At 39.7% G+C, this 13,084-nt stretch overlaps 1 protein-coding gene across 1 annotated transcript in view; it reads left to right on the forward strand.

Moving 5' to 3' along the window:
• Nucleotides 1–2,671: 2,671 nt before the first annotated feature.
• pitx3 (paired-like homeodomain 3) overlaps nt 2,672–13,084 on the forward strand; it is a 29,507-nt gene continuing 19,094 nt past the window's right edge. The window contains exon 1 of the mRNA XM_054797552.1: nt 2,672–2,989. The gene's annotated coding sequence lies outside the window, so the exon portion shown is untranslated. The remainder of the gene's footprint in view (nt 2,990–13,084) is intronic.

The raw sequence follows: 13,084 nt of genomic DNA on the forward strand, positions 1-13,084 counted from the left end.
AATCACTCCTTGTAATCATTTTATTTGTTTTTTTTTTCACATTCTCTATTACGTTCTCTCCCTATTAGAAATATAAACGATATAGTGGGAATGAATGATTGGGAATAGATATGTAGAAGGGAGAAATACCTTATCAAACATTTTGAATTGTATAAATATAAGTAAGAAGTGATATGCATAACCGGTTATGCCTTTTAGTTTACTTCCTTTCTATTTTTCCCGTGTTTTCTGTTACGGTAATCCATCAACCACTATGTGCTTCCAATGTCACGGCCTCATGACTTTTCAAAATCTATATGAGTGAATCTGCAGTTTTGTGGTTGAATATGGCCCATTATTTTTTTAATAAAAAAGAATGCAGATTTAAGCAAATTTGACTTTTTTTTTTTACCCAATCAAGCATTTTCAAGCATAAAAATGAAGTAAAATACAAATATAAGGCATGCAGAAGACACAATAAAAGAGGTCGTGATGATATGTAGTATTGTACCCTGGCCAGTAGGTGTCAGTAATGTTACTGTAATGTTGGCTGAGACACACAAGCACCAGACTTGATGGGTGGAACAACAGCTTTTATTGCCATAATAATAATCCCTAATAATAATAATAATACAAATCCATAATAAAAGCACAGGATACTGACACTCGCTTCACGAGATGAGACAATACACGAGATTGGGTCTCCGAGACGAGATGAAATTTTTACTTTTAAGAACTGTACAATGAAAAAATATGACAAAATATTCCAACCTACTAATGTAATTTCAACTATGTTACACTCTTCTGCACTCTGTGCGTATGCTAGCGGCCCCGCCTCCACCCACCGAAACAAAGAGACGGTATGACCGACAAAAGTGCTCACTCCGTTCATGCCGTTGTTCTATGGAACAAACGTGTCAAGGTGCTGAAAGCAAAGCACTGAGTGAACCCTCTTCCAGCCTGTTTGAAGGCGAGAGAGGAGGAAAACAGACACACATGCACATGGCAATATATTGAATTATGCAGTTCATAGTGCCCACGAGACTACTTTTTATGTCTACGATATTGGGTAATATGAGTGTAAATGTTACTATAGGGGTGTTATTTCATGTCTAGATGCTCTAATAATGTTAAAAAACGTATTTAGAAGGTGGTAAACAGGTATTCTATGTCTTACTTTCTCTTACTATGTCTACTATATTGGGTAATAGGAATGTAAAAGTGACTATAGGGGTGTTATTTCATGTCTAGATGCACTAATAATGGTAAAAAAAACGTATTTAGAAGGTGGTAAACAGGTATTCTATGTCTTACTTTCTCTTACTATGCCTACTATATTGGGTAATAGGAATGTAAAAGTGACTATAGGGGTGTTATTTCATGTCTAGATGCACTAATAATGGTAAAAAAAACGTATTTAGAAGGTGGTAAACAGGTATTCTATGTCTTACTTTCTCTTACTATGTCTACTATATTGGGTAATAGTAATGTAAAGGTGACTATAGAGGTGTTATTTCATGTCTAGAGGGCTCTAATAATGTTAAAAAAACATATTTAGAAGGTGGTAAATACGTTTTCTATGTCTTACATTCTCTTATGTCTGCTATATTGGGTAATATTTGGTGTGAAAGTGACTATAGGGGCGTTATTTCATGCCTAGAGGGCTCTAGTAATGTTAAAACGCGTATTTAGAAGGTGGTAAACAGGTCTTCTATGCTTTAACTACCAAAATATACTGTCTTATATGTCACATTTTCTATTATTATGTCTACGATATTGACCAATAGGAGTGTAAAGGTGAATATAGGGGTGTTATTTCACTACATTGGGTCTTATATGTCTTATTTTCTGTTATTATGTCCACTATATTGGGTAATATGAGTGCAAAGGTGACTATAGGGGTGTTATTTAATGTATTGAGAGCTCTAATAATATGAACATGCGTATTTAGAAGTTGGTAAACAGGTTTTCTATACTCTCCCAAAATATTCGATGTATAAATTAGGCAGAAGTTCACTTTTCACTTTTATGACAGTGATAAACAAAGGATTCCTGTATGACATTTTATCTGTTAGCTCCAACTCCTGCTTTGAATTTCCTTCCACTCCGTGACTCCTGCGACAGGGAACTGCTGAGTGCACGCGGTGGTTATTTGTAATTTGCTATTCCCAGGTGGGTTAATTGTTCCTTTTTGTACCTGTGGCTTGCTTGTGTCGTGAGGATTCCTTTTGAGCTTTTAGTTATCTGGACTTGCACTGTCACCTAATGTCAGTGGAGCCTTACTTTTGCTCCTCTTTGGATTCAAGTGTTTTATCACTCCATGTCAGCTTATTTATTGTTTATGAAAGACTCTATCTATCCAACCCGTCCCATCATGGGGTAATGCTCCACCTAATCATAGCGGTACATAATGATGTCTGTTTGATACCATAGACATGACCAACACGGCTCTGTTTAATGTATAAATATATGTTTTTTTATTTGACGCTTGGGGCAGGGGTGGCACAAATGGCCCTCAGGCTGCACTATGGATACCTCTGACCTACACCATTGGTTGGTGGGAAACAGAAGAAGCAGTGTGTGTGTGTGTGAGAGAGAGAGAGAGAGAGAGAGAATGGGGGCTGTCCTTTGGTGGAGCTGTCTCTCTCTCTCTCTCTCTCTCTCTCACACACACACACACACACACACAATATTTAGCATGAAGTCATCCTCCACCATCTCTGCTCATACACTTACACGGTGTGTGAGGATCCACACTAACATTATTACACTTACACCGCGCGTGTGTGTGTATGTGTGTGTGAGAGAGAGAGAGAGACAGAGAGCGTGTGTGTGAGGATCTTCTTCTTCTTACATGACAACACAAAGACAAACTCTCTGCTTTTATGACTTTTTCTACTCACGGAGGACCTTCTATTTTCATGTCAAACGTGAAGTCAGGACATCCTGCAGACCACAGCAAAGCTCGTTCACATCTCTACGGATGATTTCACCCTGACCGGGACGAAATGTAAGTTGGCACAATAAAACCTCCGCCCCTGAACGCATCTCCACGTGCAGTCGCCTAGAAATAATACACACTTCTATTTACAATACATGTATAATTGTTATTATTATTGTTATTATTATTGCCAGGTGCCCAGTTTGCAGGTGTGCATGTACACCACCACCATCATATAAACTCTATAAAAATATTCATGTATTTTGTCTGGAAAAAACGTACTCTTGTATACTTGTAGCATCAAATGATAGTGGCAGTGACAGATATAACAATTTATGCTGACACTTTCAAATTGTACATTTTCCTGCATCGTTCGTTTAGATGAGTTCAATGATTCGTTTCGATGGTGACGAGGAAAAGAATTGTTGCGGCGTGGCCCGAACACTGACTTTCTTTCTTTCTTACTTACTTTCTTTCTTTCTTTCTTTCTTTCTTTTTACTCATTCTTAAAACAGGACAGACGCGGAGTGTGTGGAATTATTTAGTCCAAAATATTTGGAGATATGCAGGAAATTGATAGGTGACAGGTGTTGGCAGGGCCACACACACACACACACACACACACACACACACACACACAAACCCCAGCACACACACTCACTCACAACGGCATGAGCAATAGGCAAACTGATTATGTTGTACAAATATGCTATGAATCATAGCCGACTGTTTGAACCTTATCGCCGTATTTCACAGTATGTTTTCACATCTGTATTTCTTTTAAAACGATACATTAGATAAATACATGAATACATGCCAAGAGATTGATTATAAAAAGATGATCTATGAATTATTGCATCATGATGACGGTATATTTGTACTCGCCAGACAAAAAGTGATCCATAGAAAATCATGATGATTTTCTGAGCAGAAATAAACATTAAAGTCACATTTCGGTCTTGTTCGATAGCGTATAATTTCATATATTATAATATCATTAAGCCACACACTTTATCGACTCATTGGTACTTTGGTTGAATTTTTTAAAGTCGCGCGTACTTGTAACAATAGTAAGGAAAAAAATCAACTCAAAAATTAGTAGCCGGGTTTACACGCGCAACGACGCACAAGTAAAAAGAAAGAAAATAAACATTTTATTCAAGGAGAACAGAGAAAGTCATCATTTTAATTCAAAGTCTCCTTTTACACTGCCTGGGGTGCAGGCCGCGGCCTGCTTACGTGAGAACACAACTTTGTCACATTTATATATTTAAATTTATTCCATTCACATTTAAAAACACATCCATTGTGTTTTTTATGATGCAAAGATTGCATTTTCAAATACACTCATAGATTTCTACTATTTATTATTCATCGATTCGACTGAGCTAAATCAATTCTTACTTTAAAATTAAAAAAGTAAACACGCCGTAGAAGCTGCCAAGGTTTACATCATTCCACACACATTACAATGTACTATAATACATATCATGAATTTATCACGAATATTCATAAACCACCTCGGTGTTTAACTCGTAAAAATCCAGATAGAAAGTCAAGTGAAGGCGGATTTAGCACACAGAAGACTTTAGTGACGTTGCCTTGTCAAATAATTGCTGCGAAAGATGCAAATGTATTCTTAACTTGACACTTGTTTGTGTAGCACGAGTCTACTTTGAAGCAAACAAAGACATTCACTGAAAAAGTGGCATTTTGTTAGCATTTCTGCTGTTGTGACAAATACTGTACATCACGTCAGCGCTTCCATGGCAATTTGAAGCAAAATATATGAATTGATTGAATAAATATGTTATAAAAGAGTTGAATTGTGATGTGTGACAGCTTTACAAAGCATTCAAATTGTTACATGGATTTAAAAATGGCAAAGAATAAGCTTTAGCAGCTTACCTGCCACACACGCCGTTTAATGGAAGACATATCCTGGGATTGTCACATGACTGTCACATGACAACCACTCCTAAATTTTCCTAAAGCAGGGATGGGCAAACTGCAGGCCTGCGGGCCACATCAGGCCCGCCAAGCCTCCTAATCCAGCCCATGGGCATTTCCAAATTCCTTTTTTTAAACCTTTAAAGGAAAACTGCACTTTTTTGGAAATTTTACACGTCATATACAATCCTTATGTGAAACATGAACACATATTTCTTTCCCTTTTCTGTGAGTCTAACGAGAAAAAATGAGCTAGTATGAGCCAGCTAAAAATGCACGTCAAGAGAGGTACCTATTTTGACGCTAAAACAAAAAACCCTGAAAAATTTACATACCCAGCCTGTATATTAACCAAGCTGCAATGATATTGTTTTTGTAGCAGATAACACGAAAAACTATATTCATCTAGCTCGTCTCAGCGTCACTCACAACGCCTCAAGCCACTGCAACGGGACAGGTGGAAGTGTGGATACTACTGGCTCTCAATTTCGCTACGAAGGCTCAACAAGATGCTCGTTAGCTGTCAGCATTTTTTACCTGAGGACTGGAGCACAAGTCTTGTACGGGAAGACCCAGCCATCCCAAAGAGAGCGGACATTGGAAGTGTCGTCGCGGTTTCTATGCTGCTGTTGTTGACGGGAGTAGCGTTAGCTCCTGTGAGCAAATCAAATGCGCCCAGAAAAGAAGTTTGGGTAATGTTTTAAATCATCGAAACATGAACACACAAGGAATGTGTGTTCATGTTTCACATAAGGATCGCGGATGAGGGGCAAATTAAAACAAAAAAGGTGCCGTTTTCCTTTAACATTGAAACAACATGACTTGCGGTGCTATTGTGGCACGCCGAAATAGCCGGATGCAATCTTTAGCTTGTAGAAAAAAAAGCGATCCAAACAACACAACACGTCAACAAGTAACCTAACTACTGCACCATGTGGGCGTACAAATAAATGCCATGCCAAAAAAAACACCCATACACAGTGTATTCCCTCCGCAAGGCATGCTGGGTAGCTTGTGGTACTCTTTCTCCCAACATTTTGCTGTGTTTGTCACATTTTTGCTTGACTGCAAAATATGTTGAGGAGATCATGAGAGCAGTAAACAAGGAGTTATACTGTTGATACCCAATGTTTTATTGTTCTCAGTTCATTTTGATGTTTCCAATGGACTACCCAGCATGCCTTGCAGCCATTTACGTGTTAACTTATGCGCTTAGTTGTTGTTTATCCGCCTCCTAGTGGTGGTAGTTGATTTATGCGATGCGTTCACTTGCCGCCGACGTGTTGCGTTTTCGTTTTGTTGCACCGTGAGCAAGTGTGCCGCGTTCTTTTCGATGACCACCCATATCCGTAGACGGCCCCTCTGCCAAATTGTTTTACCCAGTGTGGCCCGCAAATCCAAACTGTCCTCAAGTCACTTAGGGACTTGATGACTTCAGGTAGAAGGCTGGACACATTTAAACACTTTTCATGTCTTCTTATGGAGTAGTACTGCATACATACAGTATGTATAAATAGTTGATGAAGTAGTGTGTGTATACGTGTATATATATATCTATATATATACAGTACTGTATATATGTGTACAAATAGTTGATGAAGTGGTGTGTGTGTGTGTGTATATATATATAGTTTATAGTAGTGTATATATATATATATAGTGTATATATGTGTATAAATAGTTGATGAAGTGGTGTGTATATACATATATATATATATATATATATATATATGTGTATATATATATATATATATATATATATATATATAGTTTATAGTAGTGTATATACAGTATATATAGTGTATATATGTGTATAAATAGTTGATGAAGTGGTGTGTATATACATATATATATATATATGTGTATATATATATATATATATATATATATATATATATATCGTTTATAGTAGTGTATATATATATATATAGTGTATATATGTGTATAAATAGTTGATGAAGTGGTGTGTATATACATATATATATATGTGTATATATATATATATATATATATATAGTTTATAGTAGTGTATATATATATATATAGTGTATATATGTGTATAAATAGTTGATGAAGTGTAGTATAGTGTAAAGCGTGTGTGAATGAGTGATTGCGTGTGATTGGGAAGGCCTGGCTGCCTCAGTCAAATGCAAATGTGTGTGTTAGGAGGGCAGAAATTAACATGTCCAAACATTGGAGTGAAATTCCATCTGCCGCCTCTTCAAGGAGGCCCTTAATAAGTTCTCAGACAGCAAAGTGACACACATCTTAATCAAATCTTAATCCCAGGAATTAATTCTCCCGGCGTTTATGAATAATGCCTGCAAAGGAGAGCAGTCTGCACAACGGACCGCCAGATGGAGCCGACAAAGGGGCTGAAAAATGAGAGGATTTTCGCAGGCGTTATTATCTTTTTCCTAATTATGAGCAGATATGGATTTTAATGAGGTCGATGCAGACTGAAAGGACCAAGGTACACCTTTACAATAATGATGGAAATGTGTGAGGTCTGATCCTCCTTGTCAGGCCATGTGGCAGCTTGTTGGTGCTGCTTAGTAGGACGTGTGCAAGCTTTTTAAATATCATCATGCTGCACTTGTGCTATGTGAAGGGGGGCGGGGGGGGGGGGGGGGGGGGGCGTGAAGGTGCTGACACCTTGTTGTGGACAAAATGACTGGCTGGCATGAAGACCCTCCATGCCAAGCCTCTCAGCACCACGTTGACACCATCCATCACTGCCAGTATTCGGCACACACTTGCTGACTCAGCTAAATACCAAACCATGTCACAAAAAAAAATGCTATTTCCCTTTTTAGTCCTTTTTCTACATGGAAGCTTTGATTTCAAAAGTAAGACAGGAAGAGGCAGGAGCACTCTTGCTTGTATAACAGCACATACAGTACATCAGCCTAGACGCCTGGATTCTATCCTGAAGTTGTCTTACTATGCTTATGGGACTGTGTTGCTCCTTCTTACGGTATTGGATATAAAAAGGCATCAATCCACCCCGCTCACACACACGCTTTGATGCCCGTTTCCAACTACTTGACAAAGATGAACTGATATGCTGTACACAAAATTGTGCAATTACAGGAAAAGTGGCAATTTTTGGAAGGTGTAAAACTGTTTGTTATCCTGAGTGTTTTCATGCTGGAATGCTTGCAATTGGAATTAGTTGCTAGAGAAAAGGGGGATGTCAGGAAAAGTGGGAGTTTGTAGATAGCACGGATGTTTGGAAAGAGCTGAACGTTTTCATGTTGGAATGATTTGAATCAGTTCACAGTCGTACCTTTCAAATTAAGGCTTCACTCTATCACCTTTTTTCTAAAACATACAAAGGAATACATCATGCTGAATGTTGAATTGGGCCTATTGTTAGTCAATAAAAATGCACATTGAAGCCAATTGTACATGGTTTTTGCCCAAATGAAGCATTTCCAAGCATAAAAATGACTGAATTAAGTAAAATACAAATAGAAGACATTCAGAAGACACATTCAAAGGCATCGTGATGATATGTAGTATTGTACACTCGTCACTAGGTGTCAGTAATGTTACATTGATGACACAGGAAGTACTGTACAGAAAACAAAAGTAAAAAAGTAACAACACAGAACTTGTGTGAGAAATGTGTGAGACTATATTATTTCTGTCTTATTTTCTCTTATTTTGTCTGCAGTATTGGGTAATAGAAGTGTAAATGTGACTGTAAGGATGTTTTTTCATGTCCACAGACTTCTAATAATGTTAAAAAATGTATTTGGAAGGTGGTAAACAGGTTTTCTATGTCTTATATGTCTTATTTTCTCTTATTATATCTACTATATTGGTTAATAGAAGTGCAAAGGTGACTACACATGTGTCATTCCGTGCCTAGAGGGCTCTAAAAATGTTAAAAATGTATTTGGAAGGTGGTAAACAGGTTTTCTATGTCTTATATGTCTTATTTTCTCTTATTATATCTACTATATTGGTTAATAGAAGTGTAAAGGTGACTACACATGTGTCATTTCATGTCTAGAGGGCTCTAATAATGTTAAAAATGTATTTGGAAGGTGGTAAACAGGTTTTCTATGTCTTATATTTCTTATTTTCTCTTATTATATCTATATATTGGGTAATAGAAGTGTAAAGGTGACTATAGGGGTGTTATTTCATATCTAGAATGCTCTAATGATGTTAAAAAGTGTATTTAAAAGATGGTAAACAAGTTTTCCATCCTCTAACTAGCAAAATATTCCATTTATAAATAAGGAATTGTATTTGTTGGAAATGTATTCATCGCCTTCATCGCCACAGGGATTACTGTGGTAAGAATTCTTAAGCTCAAAAGGGAATTTGAGTTTGGAAGTTGAATTTATGGAAAGCAGTGAATGATGAGGATGTGGAAAATAGGTAGCATGGATGGTTTGAATCCGTTAAGAAATGTGGAACTTGTAAAAAATAGTCCATTTAATTTTTCAATGGGAATGTTGTCACGGTAATTGTGGAATTATGGAAAAGGTGGGAACTTTTTGGAATACGTCAGTAAATAGCCATCCTTTGCCGATGGAGATGAATATGTTGGAATGGTGGAAAAATGCTTAAGCCGTTGAGTGTAAAAAAAAAAAAAAAAATAAATAGCACAATAAATACAAAATAGTACAAGAACAACACAAAACACATAACATATTTCACACACACAACATCATCTTCAACATTCACACTATTTAAATAGTAATGTTATGTTAATTGTACATAAGTGTGAATGATTATTTGCAAAATCAGCTGGGGTAGGTTCCAGCTCACCTGTGACCCGAATGAGCACAAGCGCTACTGACAATAAATCAACAGGGGTTCATTACCTTTCTTAGACAGAGGGTGGCACAGTGAAAAATGAAAGGATGCACCTTTTCATTTGTAAGAAAAGTCCAATATGCTAACAACTTATATTTATTTTATGAAAACAAAACAGCTTTGTGTTTTTAGCATCAACATTTTAATCACTGTGCGTGATGGCATGTGAAAATGTTAATGAGAGAAAAAACTAAATTGCCGATTGCTGAGACACTTTCACAACGTTAATATCCAATTCTACACCATTTTTCATCCATTTATCCCTCTACTTCTTTAACTCCTGCCACATTCCTCAACCCATTCAAACCAATCCAACATCAAAATGCAAGTTGGCTATCTATCAGGACCTTTCAAAAGGTTTACTGTAATTCCGTATTTTCTGTGACGTTTTTCCCATTGAAAGTGAATGGGCAAGTCACGTGGCGCCCCCTACCAGTGAAAGATCATATGACATGTTGCATTACTGTAACGTTGGGTGGTGACAACATTTCCAACATTTCAAATTCTGCCGTTTTAGTCAGGTCTTTCCAGACATGTAGGCAATGTATCAGGACCTTTCTAAAAATTCCCACATTTTGCATTATTCAATATTTTCTGTGACACTGAAAATGAATGGACAACTTCAATCTCAGGTCGTAGGGGGGCTTGATGGTTGCTGGTTCGATCCTTGGTCGGTAAACGGATAGATGTCAGCACATTTCTAGGATTTCATTTCAGCAATCGCACTCACTTTCTGCTGAAACTGCCTTCTCTAGTTGATTAAGTTGTAGAAAGTTCTATATCAGAATCACCGTCCAGTTCCCCCAGGATTTGGACAAATACATTGAAATAATGTATTTGTATTTATGTTGGCAGCATCGCGTGGATATCGGGGGCGATGCCTCTGGATTGGCAGACTGGGGTGGTGGTCCCCCTTTTTAAAGAAGGGGAACCAGAGGGTGTGTTCCAACTATAGTGGGATCACACTTGTCAGTCTTCCTGGTAAGGTCTATTCAGAGGTTCTGGAGAGGAGGATCCACCAGTTAGTTGAATCTGGGATTCCAGAGGAGCAGTGTGGTGCCTGGCACCGTTTTCCTTGAGGAATTCTGTGGGGAGTACTCCGGGAATAGGGGGTACCGGATTACCTAATTCAGGCTGTTCGTTCCCTGTATGACCAGTGTCAGAGTTTGGTTCGCCAGTGAGGGTTGTACTCTGCCAGAGCTGCCCTTTGTCACCAAATTTGTTCATTACTTTTATGTACAGAATTTCTAGGTGCAGAATTTCTTGGCAAATTGGTGTCTTCAGTGATGCGTGCTCTGCATTGGTCCGTTATGATAAAGAGGGAGCTGAGCCGAAAGGCAAAGCTCTCAATTTACCGATCCATCTACGTTCCTACCCACACTTATGGTCATGAGCTTTGTGTAGTGACCAAAAGGACAAGATCACGGGAACAAGCGGCTGAAATTAGTTCTCTCCGTTGGGTGGCTGGGCCCTTCCTAAGGTGAGAAACACTGTCATCCGGGAGAAACTCGGAGTAGAACCGCTGCTTTTCCACATTGAGAGGAGCCAGCGGAGGTGGTTTGGGCATCTGGTCAGGATGCCTCCCGGACGCCTTCCTGGGGAGGTGTTCAGGGCACGTCCGACCGGTAGGAGGCCTCGGGGAAGACCCAGGACACACTGGAGAGACTATGTCTCTCAACTGGCCTGGGAACGCCTCGGAATCCGCCGGGAGGAGCTGGACGAAGTGGCCGGGGAGAGGGAAGTCTGGGCTTCCCTGCTCAGGCTGCTGCTCCCGTGACCCGACCTCGGATAAGCGGTAGGAGATGGATGGATAGATGTTGGGAGTTGTATCTCCATGTGGCCACCAGGGGGCATTCGCATTTCAGTGAGTGAGTTGCATTTGATACTTTTAGTACATGAAAGATCTAAAAACAGGTGAATATAGAGCACAAGCACAAGATTTCAAACAAATGTAAAAAGACAAAGACCACATCTGAAATTAAACCGGATTAAACCTTTTTTTGTTAGTCAGCTAGGATGACCAACATTATTTCTATTTGCTAAATGCTGCAATTATGAGGCAGGGGATATTTTAGAGAGTTTTTTATGACTTTCTTCTAAGTGAAAGTGTACATATAGTACACTTGGCAACATTGCCAAGTGTATTACAAGTGGATGACTAGGCTGAAGTGTTTTGGGTCTCTTCCCCAAGCTTCTCAGCATAGTTTGTTCCAGTCTGGACAATTCCTCCTGGCAGAACTGCTGTAGCTGAGTCAGGTTTGTAGATCAGGACTTGGTGATGGTTACACCAAAACATTGACTTTGTTTTTTGTCTCCCGTGCAAATTTATAAAGCCTATTCACCCTGCTCCGCTGGTGGGACACGTCCATCGGATGGCGGATGGAAGAACACCAAAAGATATACTTTACGGAGAGCTTGCATTCGGAAAACGAGCTCGAGGCTTCAAAGATCTGTGTAAAAGAGACATGAAAGCTCTGGGTTTGGACGTGAGCAACTGGGAGGAAACTGCAGACGACCGAAACCGCTGCAGTCATGAGCTGAAAAACGGACTCAGAAGGGGAGAGGAGCGCCTCCGTCAGTCAGCCGATGAAAAATGACTGGCTCGAAAAAATGCAGTGGAAAAGACACCAAAACCAAGCACCTACATCTGAAACCGCTGCAACCACTCGTGTATCGGGCTGTACAGCCGCAAACAAAGTTGTCGTAATCCCGCTATCCCAGCTCAAGGCGCAGATCCATAGTCTTCCGAGACTGACGGATGCCAAGATGATGAGATGTTGTGGCTAAACTTCAACTTCTTGACTGATGGCTTCAGATCCATCCATCCATCTCAGGTCGTGGGGGCAGCAGCCTAAGAAGGGAAACCCAGACTTCCTTCTCCCCAGCTACTTCGTTCAGCTACTCCCGGTGGATCTTGAGGCGTTCCCAGGTCTGGGTCGTGGGTCTTCCCCGAGGCCTCCTACCGGTTGGACGTGCCATGAACATCTCCCCAGGGAGGCGTTCGGAAGGCATCCTGACCAGATCAGATGCCCAAACCACCTCATCTGGCTCCTCTCAATGTGGAGGAGCAGCGGAGGAGCAGCGGTTCTACTCCAAGTTTCTCCCGGATGACCGCTTGTACCCACCATCTTGTCCTTTCAAATATAGCTGATAGCTCCTGTGGAACATACTGTTTGATTGTGATTCTGATCGTATTCCAGGGACTTTTCCCAGGTAGATGTCATATATTCCAGTACAGTGGGGAATCCCTGAGACAAATTGGGTTCACACAACATGGGCTACCGGTAGAGGACCCGCTGCTACGTAACCACCTGATTCCAGATGAGATAGTCAGACTGTGTTAATACCGAGCAGTGGTGGGGAGGGAGTGCAAACAGA

Source organism: Dunckerocampus dactyliophorus, chromosome 13 (genome assembly GCF_027744805.1).
Source record: "Dunckerocampus dactyliophorus isolate RoL2022-P2 chromosome 13, RoL_Ddac_1.1, whole genome shotgun sequence".
NCBI lineage: Eukaryota > Metazoa > Chordata > Actinopteri > Syngnathiformes > Syngnathidae > Dunckerocampus > Dunckerocampus dactyliophorus.